The sequence below is a fragment of the Benincasa hispida genome, chromosome 11 (assembly GCF_027475165.1).
Source record: "Benincasa hispida cultivar pf3 chromosome 11, pf3_genome.v1.1, whole genome shotgun sequence".
NCBI lineage: Eukaryota > Viridiplantae > Streptophyta > Magnoliopsida > Cucurbitales > Cucurbitaceae > Benincasa > Benincasa hispida.
Genome location: NC_143488.1, coordinates 37,013,812 through 37,033,304, shown reverse-complemented (window position 1 = coordinate 37,033,304; position 19,493 = coordinate 37,013,812). Strand labels below are relative to the sequence as shown.

General features: G+C 37.2%; 2 pseudogenes; both read left to right on the top strand.

The window, feature by feature from the left end:
- The first annotated feature begins 13,591 nt into the window (after positions 1–13,591).
- Positions 13,592–15,028, top strand: LOC150032607 (uncharacterized; annotated as a pseudogene).
- Positions 15,029–15,717: 689 nt separating this feature from the next.
- Positions 15,718–16,996, top strand: LOC150032606 (uncharacterized; annotated as a pseudogene).
- Positions 16,997–19,493: the final 2,497 nt, after the last annotated feature.

Sequence of the window (19,493 nt, the reverse complement as noted above, 5' to 3'; positions counted from 1 at the left end):
GGACACCCAAGTGAGTACAACCTAGTGACGATTTGTCTAGATTCCTTTCCTTAAACCGAGACTCAAATCTTCATATTTCATGTTGTACTAATTAAAGAAAAAAATAAATTCCAAACATGCATGAAATTGATTAGGTTTAGGTTGATTGCCTTGTATGTGTGAACTAAACAATATACCAAACTATATATGTGACTGCAAACACTCAAGGACAACAATATCTAGATTTTAGATGACAAGCAGATTTTTTTTTTTTCTTTTAGTTAAGTAAATATGTGAGGTTAGGATTTAAACGTATGAGTTTATAAGTCATGTTTTAATGTACTAATATCAAATTTTAAGATCAAGAGGGAGTTGATGAAGCAAAATGATCGGAGGTCACTGGAAAGCTACCGAAAAACTATCGAAGAAGTTATAGTTCGTTGGGGGTCACTAAGAAAGTTGTCAATAGTGCTGAAAATGGCTTGAAGAAGTTGGTATACAAATATTTCAAGTCCGAAAAACACTCTCTCTAAAGTTTGAAAAATTAGATGAAATATATGAGAGTTTGGACACTTTGATGTGAGTTTTTGATTTCTTGGTACTCAAAAGTATTATAGATTTTTATTGGTTGTGTTCTTGCAGAGAAGTTGCTTTAAGTGAAAAGGCAAAATTGTGAAAAAGTAGAAAGCTAATAAATTGAAGGCGTTGAGATGAATTGGTTAGTTCACTTGTCTTCTAAACTTCAATTAACAATGGGGCAAGTATGGATTTCATGGAAATAGTAAGTGTTATGGGTTTCTATTTTAATTTCCAATTACTTTTATAAAGTTATCCATTATTGTTTGAGGTTGATGTGAGAGAATTTGTAAAGAACAAAATTGTTGAATGCTAGATGGAAAGAAGGAAAATAAGGAAATTGCAAAAATTGTAGATGGAAAGACTTACAGGCTAAAGTAGAAATGTTGGTTTTGAATGAAAAGTAAGAAGAGTGAAGGAAATTTGCTCTTGATAGAGAAAAAAAGAAAGTGAAATAGTAAAATTGGAAAGATAATAAACTTTGGTCTTGTTTACTCTAGATGAAAGGTAATCCAACAATGGTACGGAAAAGTGGGTCTCAGTTGATTATTATATTTATTCCTGTTTACATTTATTCCTGTTTACTTATCTTCCATAATCTTTATGAATTGTGGGGTCCACCTCTAAATCTGTAATCAAATCGCGCAATCTAATTGAGGAATGAAGGGTGCTCAATCGGATTGTATTTGAAAACTATGTGAAACCCATTACCTTTACTGTTACTGTTATAGATATTGTTATTGTAACTATATGAGACACGTGAATCTATCATATTTATTGTTACCTTTACTTTTATCGTTATTGTTAAAGTTATCATTAGGGTCAAATGATAATGGTAACGATAACGATACACTACAAGAAAAACCACCTTTCTTGACATTTGCAGTTATAAATACTTGACGTTTTTATAAACAAAAAAAAAAGGTCAAGAAATAGGTGAGTTTAAAGAAAAAAACGTCAAGAATTGATTTTAAAAAGCAGGGGTTGTGCATTTTTCCTGGAAAATACAATACTTGACGTTTTAAAAATGTCAAGTTCAATTAATGGATTCTTGACATTTTTAAAACGTCAAGAATTGTAGAATATACAGGGTAGCGTTGCAAGGCTAAAAAGTAGCGTTGCAATGCTACGATTTTGATAGAAAATAAAAAACGTGCGCGCCTCATGCACGTAGCGTTGCAATGCTACATGTTTTGATGGAAAAATTGTACGCCTCTTGGAAAACATTGCAACGCTCTTTTAGTAGCGCCGTGATGCTATCAGACAGATTTAAAAGAAATTCCAGCAATCGATTAGCAGTCTATCCTTTGCAACGCTTTTAGTCGATTTTTTGCGCAATACACTTAAAATCTTCTTGGTTTTTCACTTCCCTTTGATGTATCTTTGTTATTCCATCAATCTTGAAGAGATTCTTCATTGAGGTAAGTAGATTTGAGGCATGAACTTTCAAAGTTAGAGCTTAATGTTGATTTTCTTGTTTAGATTGGGTTTAAGTCTTGATTTTCTTTGTTTGATTAGGCTTAATCTTGATTTTCTTGTTTAGATTAGGTTTAATCTTGTTTAGATTAGATTTAGTTCTTGATTTTCTTGGTTTGAGGCATGAAGTTTCAAAGTTAGGGCTTGATTTTCTTGGTTCAAGGCATGAAGTTTCAAAGTTAGGGCTTGATTTTCTTTGTTTAAGGCATGAACTTTCAAAGTTAGGGCTTGATTTTTTTGGTTTAAGGCATGAACTTTCAAAGTTAGGGCTTGATTATTTTGGTTTGAGGCTTGAACTTTCAAAGTTAGGATTTAATCTCTCATGTGTATTCTTGAATCTCATATAAACTCTTGTTTCATATTGATCTTGAATGAGATTGAATTTTAGAGAACTTGCCAAAGTTGGGATTGCCACTTTGCCAAAGTTAGAGCTTTAATTTTAGAGAACTTGCAAGAACTTACCACTTTTCTTTAATTAAATGCTTGCCAAAGTTAGATATGTCAATGTGTCTAATTTTGTTACGGCTTTATAAACTAAGTAAGGTTTGCCAAACTTGGGTTCAATTTTTAGTTATTGGAATTAATATATGTTTAGCACATTAGAGCACGTGCACACCTTGGGTTCAATTTTTTGAGGTTCGATTACACTTTGAGATCAATTTTTTTTATGTATTTGTCTTTGTTCTCTAATTTGTCTTGAGGTTCTCTGATTTGTCTTACTTTCTTGAGGTTGGAATGTTGTAGAGCTAGAAATGACAAGTTGTATGTATTGAAAGTGAAAGGGAAAAGAAACAACACAAGGTTTACATGGAAAACCCTAATTCAGGGAGAAAAAACCACGATAGAAAAGGTTTTATTATTTTAATGTCATACATACAAGAGACCCCAAACTCAGATTAAATAGAATAAGGGAAACCCTAATTTTAGTAGGCATAAAAGAAAAGACAAATATGCCCTTAGGGCTAATGCATCATATTTCAACACTCCCCCTCAAGTTGGGGCGTAGACATCAGCAAGACCCAACTTGCTAACACAAGCTTCAAACGTTTGTCTTGGTAATCCTTCGGGAAGAACATCTGCAACCTGTTGGACTGAAGGAAGATAGGAAATACAGATAACCTCGTGGTCTAACTTCTCTTTAATAAAGTGTCTGTCAATTTCAACATGCTTGGTTCTATCACGTTGAACTGGATTGTTGGCAATACTGATGGCAGCCTTGTTATCACAATATAGCTTCATGGGACCCGGACTGTCCTGGTGAAGATTAGCCAAAACTTTCTATAACCATATTTCTTCACACACACCCAGGCTCATAGCTCTATACTCTGCCTCAGCATTACTTCTGGCAACTACACCTTTTTTTACTCCATCAGGTCACCAAATTTCCCCATACAAAGGTGTAATATCCCGATTTTTTGTCTGTCACTGAACCTGTCCAATTTGAGTAAGTACATGCTTCGATGCTTCTTGTGTCATATTTTCTGAAAATCAAGCCCTTTCCTGGAGTAGACTTCAGATATCTCAGAATTCGAGTCACTGCTTCCATGTATTCCTCATACGAATTCTGCATGAACTGGCTTACCACACTCATAACATAGGAGATGTCGGGCCTAGTATGAGACAGGTAAATCAGTTTTCCTACCAGGTGTTAATACCTTTCCTTATTTACAGGCACTCCTTCCGTAATGTTTTTTAGTTTGCCATTAATGTCAATAGGAGTATCAATAGGTTTGTATCCAGTCATTCCTGTTTCCTTTAACAGGTCCAGAGTGTACTTCTGTTGAGATACTGAGATTCCTGCTTTCGATCTTGCCACTTCCATCTGGAGAAAATGCCTTAGACTACCAAGATCTTTGATCTCAAATTTGCATGTCATCCTCTGTTTTAGTTTAACAATCTCTGCCGTATCATCCCCTGACAAAATGATATCATCGACATACACTACCAAAACAACAATCTTCTCTGAAAGTGATCTTTTCGTGAACAATGTATGATCAGAATGCCCTTGAACAAACCCTTGAGACTTAACGAATACTGTGAACCTAACAAACCATACTTTTGGAGACTATTTCGGCCCATATACGGACTTTCTAAGCATGCAGACATGGTTTCCGAATTTAGCATCGAAATCTAGAGGGGGACTCATGTAAACCTCTTATTCTAACTCACCATTCAGGAAGGCATTTTTAACATCCAATTGATGTATAGGCCAATCCTTATTCACTGCAACAGACAGAAGAACTCAGATCATGTTGAGCTTAGCACTGGAGAAAAAGTTTCTGAATAATCAATCCCATAAGTTTGAGTAAACCCTTTAGCAACTAACCTGGCCTTATATTTCTTGAGAGTTTCGTCAGACTTATACTTCACTGTGAATACCCATTTGCATCCAACTGTCTTGTGACCTCTAGGGAGAGTCACTAAATCCCAAGTCTTGTTCGCCTCGAGAGCTCTCATTTCTTCCATTACTGCTGCTCTCCACCCGGGAACCTCCACGGCTGCAGGCACACTGGTAGGTATTGCTAGGGCATCCAGTTGAGTAGTAAAAGCCTTAAAAACAAGAGACAAGTTACTATAGGTCAGAAAACTGTGCATAGGGTACTTTGTACATGACCTAGTTCCTTTCCTAAGAGCAATTACCATATCAAGAGTGGTATCATAATTTCCAATCTTCATCGGTTTCTCTCTAGTATCAAACTTCTGAGGCACTTTTTCAACTTCCTGAGCGTCTTCTAGCACTTCATTACCTCCTGTTATTTCATCCTTCTCTGAGTCTATCTCACCACCTTCTATACACCCAGGCTTCTCTTCAAGAATCTTCTTTAAAACAACAGGATCTTGAACCTGAGCTAGTTTTGATGCTTGGACACTTTCTGATGGAACAACAGGAATTTCGTGGGTTTCCTTTCTGAGATTCTTTCTATAGTATGTTATCCAGGACATTTATCTTGTGGAGAGGACAGACACTGAGATATCAGGGATAGGTTCGGGACTAGGTAGGCTGGATTCAGGACTGGGTTCAAGAATAGTAGAACTAGGGTCAAGATTGAAGCTAATAGGTACGAAGTACGTGGAACGTTAGTCTCTTCACTCGTGGTCTCCCCCTAAAGAAGACTAACAGGAAAGAATGGTTTATCTTCAAGGAATGTGACATCCATAGTGACAAAGTACTTTCTAAAAAGTGGATGAAAACATTTATATCCTCATTGATGAAGTGGATACCCTATAAACACACACTTTTGAGCACGTAGGGCAAACTTAGTTCCATGAGAGCCATGAGTGTGAACTGATGGGTGGATAATGGAGAGTAAATATGCGTGCATCTTATGATATGCGTTTGTTCTCCATGCGTCGATGGTCATGCATTGGACTAAGGAATATGCAATACGCGTTTAAGAATATATGATGACCATGCATTCCTACCACAAGTTTTCTTGCTCTCTCGCCAAGTACAACGAGATCGCAAGTTTCTCAGGGTGATCCAAGGTCGAACTCAGGGATTTGTAAGTAAATGTTGTGAAGTGATGTGTTTGCGGCGAAGAATAAAAGAATAATGAAGTTAAAAGGACTATGCACTACTCCTACTCCTAACTAAACAGATTAAGCAATGGAAGTATGACTATGAAAGTTGGTAGAGACACGGCAACTGTTGACGCGTAATAAGATGCATGGAAAAATAGATAAAATGGTGGCAGGGATAAATTCACTACTTCATTAAGCTTGATCGCAAGGGTAATCCCAGCCAACACGTTATGCAATCATGCTATACACAAATATACGCATGTGATGCATATGCGAAAATGTTGATATAACTTATGTCTAAGTCTCTATTCTTGCTTATGCGATCTAACACACATAACACAAGGTGATCGCATACCACCACATCCTATTTCTAGGGTGCATGCGCTGTGTAAATAGAAAATAGAACTTATTCCTAAGCTTCTACTATTGCTTATGTGATCCAATCTGACTCTCTCAAGCCTAGATTTGATCTTTAGACTACTCTCTCAAGTATGTCCAAATGATGAATAATGCACTCTTAAGACAAGATGATAACATAAAGCGTAGTTGAACATAAGATTATTCCTATCTCTAGGAATACTGCTTACTTTGTTTAGTGAGTTCCACTACTTACCCTTTCGAGAAGTTAGTTTCCACTGATCAGCTCATAGATAAGTATTTCGATCGCTCATAGACAATCTCGCTACAGCCTCACACTAAGCAAAGAGGATTTTCTCACTATACTCGTGCAACGCACACCTTTCGGTGGTTTGTTACATGCTTCATATGTCTATGTCGCATGATTGAGTATGCGATACTCTCGCAATCTTACTTAGTTCGTTGCAATGAAAGTAAATGATGATGAAGAAGAAGTAAATGAAGATGGAGTCGAAGGAAATAAAGAGATGCATTAATCACAAAATGTAATAATGTCTTAAGCCAAAATTTAATACAATACAGAGATAGAAGAGAGATGGATGACTAGATGTAGGCAATCTCTTGCTCCCATCAGATGTGTGTCAAGGCTACCGGTGGTGCCATGGAAGGGTGGTGGAGTAGTCTCTCTCAAGATCTATCTCTGGCAAAGCTCTGGTCGACACTCAGAATGGGTGAATGAATGAAGAACTTTTAAAGAATGTCTTCTCACGCTCTCATCTGTGATCACAAAGATCTGCCTTAAGGCAGAAGCTCGGATGCCGTGAATTTGGGCTCCAAGGCTATATTTATAGAGCTCAATCGCTAACAGTCCCACTCTGAATCTCTGCAACTAACAGTGTGATGGTCCAGCTTTGAACCTCTACCACTAAGGGCGCGGTAGGTGAAATGTCAACATCATCTTTTCGGTACTCCCAAGGTATGTGTTCATGCTCGTTTTTGCCGAAGTACCGCTGCATTCCACCAACCTTGCGATCACCCTTCTATCATGTTTATTACTTTGTAGCCGCAACATCCATGCGATGAACGCATGTGATCAATAGCCGCAACATCCATGTGATGGATGCATATGCGATCACCCTTGCTATGGTCTGGGATTCACCACATGCGATCGGTTCCTGCGATAGCTACAAAAGATAGACGTGTTTTTGTAGAATAACGCATATATTGGGTTAGCCGAGATTTTCAATGCTGATTGACACAAGCTCACTTTTCACATGAATTCTTAATATAATCACCACATATTCTACTTGTTAGCCCTCATAATTCTAAATAAGAGGCTACAATAGCTTGTATTTCTATCAGTTATCACACCCCCAAACTTAGAATCATGTTTGTCCTCAAGAATGCCTTATACTTAGGAAATTCAAAATTCATCCTCTAGCTTTCCCTTTGCGATGACCAGCTTCTCAAAACATAATTCACTACCTCTAACCTTTGCAGCAACGCTCTCCTCAACTTTGGCTACTTTTTCAAAGGGATATTTTCTAAGTTTAAATCTGGTAAGCCTCTGCTAAAAAAACTTTTTACCCATTCCTGGCAACTTTGCATTTATCTTTTTACAATGTGTTCATTTAAAACAATTCAAAGCTTTGCGATATATTATTAAAGTGCAGCGTTGAACCTGACTACGATCTTTGTTTTGGCTTGCCCCCACGGGTGTCATGCGGACATCCAACTTCAGTTGCGTGCCATATTCAACTCAACTCTTGCCTTGGCTTGATTTGGGCTTGCGTCAAACAGAGGAGTTGTTCCTATGCGTTGATCTTGACAACTTACTTTCGTTTTAGCTTACCTGCATGGGTGTCATACGAAGTATCCAACTATGGGTAAGTGCCTTTCACAACTTTAACTCTCATCGGCATGGGTTTCCTCTCTGTGTTGACAGTGGAGTTTTTATTACCATATATTTTTTTATTCAAGCATCGCAATGTGATGGACGCATTTGCCCGGACCACTGCCACCCCCAAACTTAGAAAGTGGCAGCGATCTTGTCGAAAAGCTAAAAACAAAATCATCAAGAATGCGGTAACAAATGTTTGAGCAGAAATTTACACATGATACAACTGTCAAACCTTGAAGAAGCTATTAAAGTGAGGTGAGCCTTACGATGTTTAGTTAGTGAATGTAGTGAATTATAAGCATCATCATGGATGCTAATTTATCAAGGCAAAGGTAGGCAAGCTGACAAAAGAGAATTTCAAAAGGATAATGCATAAAAGATAACAAGAAAAGAACCTTCAAGTAGAATAGCACTTGCGACCATAATTTAGAATTTATATGGTTATAGCCATGCGTTGAAAGATGAAAAGGATTCTTCCGTTGAAACTACGCACCGAGGAGAATTATTATCGCACCTACAAGGAACAAATGCACACCACATCCAAAAAAGCAGCCGCAAATCCAAAATGACAATAATCAAATAAATAAATTAACTAGGAAAGCAAAGTAAAGATAGAGTAGAAGACGTCCCTGGAGAAATTGGAGTGAAGCCACCGCAAGGAGTCTTCTATGCAGGAGATTCATCTCAACTGCTTAGGTCAAGAGACTTGTCCTGATCATTGGAACTTACGGCAATTGTTCGTCGTATATTGGTTGACATATGCCTATAACTGCTTTCAGCTCATGCGACAGATAGCCTTTCTATCTCAGGGTCAATACTGGCTTTCGGCGTATCGCCTACACTTCAAATATTGTCTGCAACTTGGTCGCACAATCTACAATACGCCCAAGATAAAAAGGGTGCCTGCAAAAACACAAAACTCAACAAACTATTACCTGCCAAGTCCTCGGCAACGGTGCTAAAAACTTGATGGGTGGATAATGAAGAGTAAATATGCGTGCTACTTATGATATGCGTTCGTTCTCCATGCGTCGATAGTCATGCGTTGGAATAAGGAATATGCAACATGCGTTTAAGAATATATGATGGCCATGTGTTCTTGCCACAAGTTTTCTTGCTCTCTCACCAAGTATAACGAGATCGCAAGTTTCTCGGGGTGATCCGAGGTCGAACTCAGGGATTTGTAACTAAATGTTGCGAAGTGATGTGTTTGCGGCGAAAAATAAAAGAATAATGAAGTTAAAGGACTATGCGCTACTCCTACTCCTAACTAAACAGATTAAGTAATGGAAGTGTGACTGTGAGAGTTGGTAGAGACACGACAACTGTTGACGTGTAATAAGATGCATGGAAAAATAGATAAAATGATGGAGGGGATAAATTCACCGCTTCATTAAGCTTGATCGCAAGGGTAATCCCAGCCAGGACAAGTTATGCAATCATGCTATACACAAATATACGCATGCGATGCATATGCGAAAATGTCAATATAACTTATGTCTAAGTCTCTATTCTTGCTTATGCGATCTAACACATATAAGACAAGGTGACCGCATACCAACACATCCTATTTCTAGGGCGCATGCGCTGTGTAAATAGCAAATAGAACTTATTCCTAAGCTTCTACTCTTGCTTATGCCATTCAATTTGACTCTCCCAAGCCTAGATTTGGTCTTTAGACTACTCTCCCAAGCATGTCCAAATGATGAATGATGCACTCATAAGACAAGATGATCACATAAAGCATGGTTGAACATAAGATTATTCCTATCTCTAGGAACACTGCTTACTTTGCTTAGTGAGTTCCACTACTTACCCTCTCGGGCAGTTAGTTGCCGCTGATCAGCTCATAGAAAAACATTGTGACCGCTCATAGACAATCGTCACTACAGCCTCACACTAAGCAAAGAGAATTTGCTCACTATACTCGCGCAACGCACACCTCTCGGTGGTTTGCTACATGCTTCATATGTCTATGCCACATGATTGAGTATGCGATACTCTCGCAATCTTACTTAGTTCGTTGCAATGGGAGTAAGTGATGATGAAGAAGAAGTAAATGAAGATGGAGTCGAAGGAAATAAAGAGATGCATTAATCACAAAATGTATTAATGTCTTAAGCTAAAATGTAATACAATACAGAGATAGAAGAGAGATGGATGGCTAGATGTAGGCAATCGCTTGCTCCCATCAGATGTGTGTCAAGGCTGTCGGTGGTGCCATGGAAGGGCGATGAAGTAGTTTCTCTCAAGATCTATCTCCGAAAAAGCTCCGATCGTCACTCGAAATGGGTGAATGAATGAAGAATTCCAATGAATGTCTTCTCACGCTCTCATCTGTGATCACAAGGATCTACCTTAAGGCAGAAGCTCAAATGCCATTAATTTGGGCTCTAAGGCTCGATTTATAGAGCTCAATCGTCGACAGCATTAATGGTCCCGCTCTGAATCTCTGCCACTAACAGCGTGATGGTCCAGCTTTGAACCTCTACCACTAACGGCACGGTAGGTGAAATGTCAACATCATCTTTTTGGTACACCCAAGGTATGCGTTCATGCTCGATTTTGACGAAGTATCGCCGCATTCCACCAACCTTGCGATCACCCTTCTATCATGGTTATTACTTTGTAGCCGCAACACCCATGTGATGAATGCATGCGATCAATAGCTGCAACAATCATGCGATGGACGCATACGCGATCACCCTTGCGATGGTCTGAAGTTCACCGCATGCGATCGATTCCTGCAATAGCTACAAAAGATAGACGTTTTGTCGTAGAATAACACATAATATTTGGATAGCCGTGATTTTCAATGCTGATCGTCGCAAGCTCACTTTTCACATGAATTCTTAAGAAATCACTACATATTCTACTTGTTATCCCTCATAATTCTAAATAAGATGCTACAATAGCTTGTATTTTTACCAGTTATCATGAACAAAGGTTGTACACCTAAACACACGCAGAAGAACTTCAGGAATAAGACGCGTAGACTAGCATGATTCCTTAAAGCATTCAAAGGGTGGTTGGAACTTTAGAACACGTGAAGGCATCCTATTAATGAGATGGGTTGCAGTGAGGACCATGTCTCCCCATAGGTATGATGGGAGAGACGCAGGGATCATCAAGGAACGAGAAACTTCAATAAGATAGCGATTTTTCCGTTCAGCCACCCCGCTTTGTTGTGGAGTATAAGCACAAGAGTTTTGATGGACGATCCTTTTTTACGTTAGAAATTCTCGGATTGTGTGATTGACAAACTCACACCCATTGTCACTTCGAAGGATGACAATCTTCGTATTAAACTGAGTGAAGATGGTGGTATAGAATTGTTGGAAGGTAGACAGAACCTCAGATTTATCAGCAAGGAGGTATACCCATGTAAGTCGGGTATAATCATCGATGAAAGTGACAAACCATCATTTACCAGACAAGGTAGAGACATTTTAAGGGCCCCAAACATCACTATGGATCAAGTGGAAGGGCTAGGTAGGTTTATAAGGCTGAGAGACAAAAGAACACGAGGTTGTTTAGCATGTATACGAACATCACAAGACAAAGAATAAATATTCACATTATGGAATAAATGTGGAAATAAATATCTCATATATCGAAAACTTGGATGTCCAAGATGAAAATGCCACAATAGATGATCTTTTTCAGACATAGTAAATGAAGATAAAAAACTAGTCCTAAACAAATTCCTGGAGGAAGCATCTTCAGAAAGGAAATAGAGGCCCCTGTCATATCGGGCAGTACCAATCGTCTTCCCCGAGCTCAAGTCCTTAAACAAAGCAGCATCTGGTGAGAAGAAAACTCTACAATTCAAATCTTTTGTTATTTTACTTATTAATAACAAATTGTAGGAAATTTTTGGCACATGTAGGACATTTTGTAGAACTAATACCTGAAATGTTGACAGTCTGCCTTTTCCAGCAACAGAAGCAAATGACCCATCCGCAATACGAATCCTCTCATTCCTAACACTCGGATAATATGAGAGGAATTGATCCGATGAGCCAGTCAAATATCGGTCGCTTATGAATCCAGAATCCATAACTCATTCCCTACAACGAGAAAACTAAAAGATTGAGGGTTACCTGATTGAGCAACTATTCTGATCCCTATGGTACCCAATCACTTGGGTTGGTTACCGAAGGTTGTGTCTGAGGTTGTACCTGAGGTAGTGTGGCCCCTCAACTGATTTACTCACTATAGCATGCCCAAATTTTGACTTGTCATTTGAAGAGTGACGTTTACCATTGGGAGGTCGGCCATGTGGTTTCCAACACTGATCCTTCGTGTGCCACTGTTTTTTGCAATGCACGCATATTGGAGGTGTTTTGCTATTCTATTTGTCACCATTAGATCCAGAGGATTTCACCCCAAAGGCAGCTGACTCTACAATAGTAACCCCAGACCCATTCATTGCACTTGATCTATCTTCTTCCAATCGAACCTCTGAACATACCTCTATGAGGGACGGTATCGGTTTCTACCCTAGTATTCGACTCTGAACCGTATCAAATTTGGGGTGCAGTCCTACAAGAAAATCATATACACGATCAACCTTTTCTATCTTTGAGTACCGAATTCCGTCATGTGGGTAGTTCCAGATGATCTCCCAACATAGATCCATTTCTTGCCATAACAAAGACATTCTGTTGAAATAGGATGTTACATCCATGCTCCATTGCTTGTACTCATGAACCTGTTTACGTAAAATATACATGCGAGATGCGTTTTGTCTTTTAGAATACAACCTGCGGACCACATCCCAGATATCCCGTGTAGTGGCTGAATATAGTAGGGGATTCCCAATTTGAGGTTTCATACTGCTTATCAACATCGACCGAAGTAAAGAATCTTCTTCGTTCCAGACCCGCACTTAGGGATCCACAAGGCTCGATTGCGGTATTTCTCTAGTTAAGTACCCAAATCTATGGTGCCCTTCAAGGATCATTTTAATCGTTTGGGACTAAGAGAAGTAGTTTTGGCCATTCAACTTCTCACCTGTGATCATTCCTATAGAGTTTCCCAAATTACCAGTTAACAAATTAGCAGTAGGTAAAGTAGGGAACATTGTTACTGGGTTTTCTGAATAGATTGGAAGGTTGGAAGACTCATGGCCAATCAGTTTTGAACCAAGGACCACCATCTATTGTTGGAGGCTTGCTAATTGCTATTGGAGTTTCCCATGGGTCTCTGATCTTGACTGTTTTTGCTTATAAGAATCAGGAATCGAACTATCACCCATAGAGTACCCCACTTGATATCGAGGCTGAACTAGATACACATTTGGGATAGACCCATGTTGCTGGAAGGAACCAAAAAACCGGCCAGACGATTCAACCGGGTACTACCTAAACACTTCGGCACTGCTACTCGAAGCTACACGTCCAGGTACCGTGCTGGCAGAAGGATCGGTGGCAAACTAGTGCGAGACGAACTCAGGAGGATGCGCGATTGTCGATTCGAAGGGAAGGGAAAAGAAACAACACAAGGTTACGTGGAAAACCATAAGTCAGGGAGAAAAAACCACGATAGAAAAGGTTTTATTATTTTAATATCATACGTACAAGAGACCCCAAACTGAGATTAAATAGAATGAGGGAAACCTTAATTTTAGTAGGCATAAAGGAAAAGACAAATATGCCCTTAAGGCTAATGCACCATATTTCAACAGTATGTCTTGGGAACTTGTTTGTTTTCCACAACTTGTTTTATGAAGTTGATAATGTTTATCATCTTTTTTTAACTAGATTTATAATCATTGATAAATCATGGATGCATAAGAGTAGATCATCCAAAGATTATGAATTGAGTGTGAAAAACTTCATAAAATTTGGATTTTCTAATACAAATAGCTCCTATATTCGTTGTCCTTCTTTGAAATGTTGGAATTGTGAAAACATTGTAGCAAGGATATTAGAGATCATTTATATGTCAATGGGATTGATGCAAGTTATAAAATTTGGTTTTGGCATGGGGAAAAACTTCCGAACTCATCATTTTGTGGAGATCTTCTAAGTTTGACACCCATATGTATGAAGAGACTGATGTTGGAAGTTTAAAATAAATGGTTGAAGTTGCTTACGAGGAATATTCAAGAGATCCGAATGGATTTGAGAAATTGCTTAATGATGTTGAAAAACCATTATACGAAGGGTGAAAAAAATACACTAAGTTGTCTACATTAGTCAAATTGTATAATTTAAAAGTTAGATATGGATGAAGTGATATAGTTTTTCAGAACTATTCAAAACCTTAAAGGAAATTTTGCCCACTAGCAATGAGCTTCCAAATTCAATATATGAGGCAAAGAAAACTTTAGGTGCACTAGGAATGGAATATGAGAAGATTCGTGCATGCCCTAATGATTGTTGTTTGTATAGAAAAGAATATGCAGTTGCAATTGAATGTCCTGAATGTAGTGAATCAAGGTGGAAAAACGAGAAGGATATAAAATGTGGGAAAAACAAATACCTTCAAAAGTGATATGGTACTTTCCACCAATTCCACGATTCAAAAGGTTTTTTAGAAATATTAATTGTGCTAAAAACTTGACTTGGCACGTTGATGAAAGAATAGTATATGGTAAGTTATGACATCCAGTAGACTCTCCGGCTTGGAAGTTAGTAGACTCTAAATGGCCAGACTTCGGTTCTGAATCTAGGAATCTTAATTTAGCATTGTCAGCCGATGGAGTAAATCCACATGGTGAAATGAGTTCTAAATGTAGTTGTTGGCCTGTAGTGATGGTTATTTATAATCTTCCACTATGGTTGTGTATGAAACGAAAGTACATGATGCTATCAATGTTGATTTCAGGTCTAAAACCTCTAGGGACGACATTGGCACATACTTAGCACCACTAATTAAAGATTTAAAACTTTTATGGGAAAGTGGTGCTGAATGTTATGTTGCTTATGGAGAAGAACTATTCAACTTACGGTCAGTTTTGTTATGGACAATCAATGATTTTCCTGCATATGGTAACCTAAGTGGATGTTGTGTGAAAGGGTATAAGGTGTGTCCAATTTGTGGAGATAATACGTCTTCTATAAACTTGAAATATGGGAAAAAATGGCATACCTTGGACATAGAAGATTTCTAGCACGAAATCATCTGTATCGGCACCAAAAAAGTCGTTTAACGGTCAAAAGGAACTTGGTACAATTCCAGAACCACTGTCTGGGGAGGCTATATATTTAAAAATCAAAGATCTTGAATTTTCTAAAAGAAAGAAGAACAATAAAAAAAAACCACAAAAGGAAGTTCAAAGATTTGTTGGAATATGTTTTTTTTTTTTTTTTTTTTTTTTTTTTTTTTTTTTTTTTTTCAGCTGCCATACTGGAAAGATCTCCATATCAGGCATTGTTTAGATGTGATGCACATTGAAAAAAATGTTTGCATGAATATCTTAGGTACGCTTCTTGATATTCCAAGGAAAAGTAGGGATGGATTCAATGCTAGACGTGATTTAGTTCATTTAAAAATTCGAATAGAGCTTGCAACTGTTATCCGTGACAAAAAAATCTTCATTCCTTCCGCGTGTTATACTCTTATAAAGGAAAAAAAATGTTGTGTTTTAAAAACATTGTCAAGAATAAAGGTTCCTGAATGTTACTCTTCAAATGTTAAAAACCTTGTGTTGATGACAAATTTAAAGCTTAATAGTTTAAAATCTCACGATTGTCATGTGCTCTTACAACAATTATTTCCTATTGCGATAAGATCAGTGCTACCAAAACATGTTCGGCATGCCATAACTTGATTGTGTATATTTTTCAATTCGGTATGCAAAAATGTCCTAGATGTGTGGCAATTAGAAAAGTTGGAAGAAGATATTGCTTATATTATGTTTATTGGAGAAGTATTTTCCTCCTTCATTTTTCACAATTATGGTGCATCTCAAGGTACGCATAGTTAAGGAAGTCAAACTTTATGGGCTTATATATCTACGATGGATGTATCCCTTTGAAAGATTCATGAAAATCATTAAAAACTCCATGAGAAATAGATATCGTCCAGAAGGTTGTATTGCTAAAAGTTATATACTAGAAGAAGCCATTGAATTTTGTTCTGATTTCTTGTCTGGAGTAGATCTTATTGGGGTGGCACTCATAATTCACAAGATTTTTTAGACAATTCAAATATTGATAGACCATTGTCCAAAAGAGTTTCTTTCAAACCTGAACAAGACCTTTTATACCAAGCTCATCGGTATATTTTAGAAAATACAATTGACGTGCAACCATATTTAGAGTAAGTTTTTCAATGATTTTGGTTTTAATTTTTCATTTAGTTTTATGATATAAATCTAACTATACAATGTTTCAATGTTCACTTCAAAGAAAACATATGATGGCTTTGCAATTGCAACATCGAAATAAGTCAAAAAATAAAAAAATGGATTCAAGAGGAACATAATCAGGATTTTATATCTTGGCTACGAGAAGAGGTAAAATGTTCAATCTATTATTTTACATACACTTTTTAATGCTTGAGTTGGAATGAAAATTCTCATGGTAGGTTACAACTGAGCTTAAAATGGGAAATACTGAAATTTCAGATAACTCGAGGTGGATTGCTCATGGTCCTCATCCCATTGTGATTATTTATGGTAGTTACATAATTAATGGATGTCGCTATCACACAAAATCTTGTGATAAGGATCGAAGTGTACAAAATAGTGGAGTTAGATTAGTTGCAAAAACGATGCAAGTGTCTAGTTCAAAAGATAAAAATCTCATCATTCGAGATATGTCTTTTTATGGAGTGATACAAGAGATATGGGAACTAAATTATCATACGTTTAATTTTGTTGTGTTTAGATGTAATTGGGTTCAGAACAATAGTGGTATCAAAATTGATGAGCTCTGTTTTGTCTTAGTTGAATTAAATAGAATAGGTCACAAGTCTGATTCTTTTATACTAACAACCCAAGCAAGACATGTATTTTATGTTGAGGATCCAAGTGATGTTAGATGGACAATTGTGCTTACCCCACCACAAAGGGACTTTGAAAATAGATATAATGATGACAAACTTGGAGATACAATATTACACTATCAAGGAATACCCAATGATATGTCGAATGTTGATGTACATAATGACTTAGATGAGAACATGTCAACACATATTCGATTAGATTGTGAAGGCATATGGATACCTACATAACATTTTATGGGTAGGTTATATATTGTGTAATATGATAATGATTTTTTTAATATATAATTTTTATCAATCATATTTGATTTTTTGTTTGCTTAATATGTATACAATGCTAATTGTTTCTTAAATTTGAATGCAGTTTTTAATTTACATACAACATTGAGCATAGTACAGTGGGTGACGAAGATTTAGAGTTTGGTGACAATGAAATAGTAGTTGTTAGGTCAAAATGAAACCACCAATCAAACGAAGATAGAACAGAGAGCTACTATTATGTTTGATGTAACACGTATTAGGAGTGATGGGAGAAAAGATGTTTGTGGAATATAATGAAGAAGGCGTACCTATTAGTGAAAATGGAGCTAAGTTAAAATCTTTCATTGGGTTCCTCTACGCATTATCATGTACCTATTATATATACATCTTGGAAATATGTGCCTATTGAGTTGAAAGATGAGATATATAGTACAGTTGAGGCATATATATTCAACTTTTTATCTTGACAACATTGTAGATGTATATGTAATGTTTTCACTAACTTTGCAATGTTTAGGCTGCCTTTATAATTGATACAAGATCTAGGAAGAACCACTACAAGAATTCTGGGAAACCGACATTAAAGGGCTTTAATGTCGGTTGACAACCAACATTAAAGATAGTATTATAAAAGGTCTTTAATGTACACCCTCTTTAATGTTGGTTTAAAACCGACATTAAAGACAACTGACATCGAAGACCTTTTATAACATAATCTTTAATGTCGGTTGACACCCAACATTAAAGCCCTTTAATGTCGGTTTTAAATCAACATTGAAGCCCAAAATCCCTATCCATTTTTTTTTTTAATTATTGTCCCTTTTTCTTAAATTCTGTTGTCGAATTCATTTTTAATGTCGGTCAAAAAGTTAAAAACGATATTATAATAATTTATACACAAACAAGAATTGTTTTTATGTATTAAGATCTCAACAAACACAAAAATTTAAATCTAAGTCTTGCTTACAAAGTACGAATAATAGTTAACTCTCAAAGAGAATAACAAAATTTATACTTACAAAGCAATAGTTGGCTGCTTACGTACCAAAAAATTCCCAAAATAAAATCTTAATTGCTTTTGTATATACAACTTAACTTTCATCAAATAAAAAAAATTAACTAAAAATTGACAGAGCTAGTTGTCTACTTTAGTGTGTCATTACTATCCCAAAAAATCTGCAAAGAAGACATGCTTGCTTAAGTATATAAAATCAAGGATAATTTAAAAATAAATGAATCATACTGATAACTGGCTGAAATGCCAGTTATTATAAGTCTTTTATTTAGAATTATGGGGGCTAATAACTAGAAAATACGGTGATAATACTTGGAATTTGTGAAAAATTGAGTTTTGCGTCGATTAGCACCTAAATCCTCACTGACCCCGATATTATACGTTACTCCGTGCCAAAGTATCTATTTTTGTAGCTATCGCAGGAATCAAACGCATGCGTTGGAAATAAGAAATCGCAGACAAACGCATGCGCTGAAGCCAGGCAACCGCAAAGACAAACGCATGCGCTAAAAACCGAGTTATCGCATAGACGAATGCATGCGGTGATCGAATGCGTCCATCGCATGGAAGTTGCGGTGATCGAATGCGTCCATCGCATGAAAGTTGCGATGATTGAATGCATCCATCGCATGAAAATTGCAGTGATCAAGCGAATGCAGTGTTCAATTGGAGATTGCGGCCATGGAGTGACAACCATAATAGAAGGACGATCGCAAGATGGGTAGAACATGTTGATACTTCAGCTGAATCAAGCTGGACGCATACCTTGGAAGTATCAACAAGATAAGACGATGTGACATTGTCCATACCGCGACAAAGGCAGTAGTGAGACATAATGCAATCATGATAGCTATCGGCGTTTAAACCTTATAAATAGCCCATTCGACCTTCATTTCAAGGCATCTAAACTTTTGCCTCAAGGCAGAGGTTTGCGATCACAGATGAGAGCTTGAGCAAGATTTTCAGTGAGAATTCTTCACCTTCACAAACCAGACCGAGTGACGACCGTAGCTTTCACTGGAGATAGAGCTCGAGAGAGACATCTTCACCATTCATCCATGGCACCACTGGCAGCCTTGACGCAGAGTCCTTCATTTCTCTTCTACCCTCTGTATTGTATTACATTTTAGCTTAAGATATTAAAACATTTTGTAATCAATGCATCTCTTGATTCCTTCAATGCCATCTTCTTCGTCATCTTTATCTTTATCATCATTTACCTTCATCATTTATTTATCAAAGGCGATCGCATACTTAATCGTGTAACCTAGAGATAGGACACATGTAGCAACCCACCGAGAGGTGTGCGTTGTGCGAGTATATTGAGTTAATCCTCTTTGCTTGGTGAAAGGCTGTAGCAACGCTTGTATATGGTTTGTTGCATTGTTTGTCTATAAGTTAAATAGCCACGTCTAACTGCCTGAGAAGGTAAGAGATGGAACGCACTAAAGC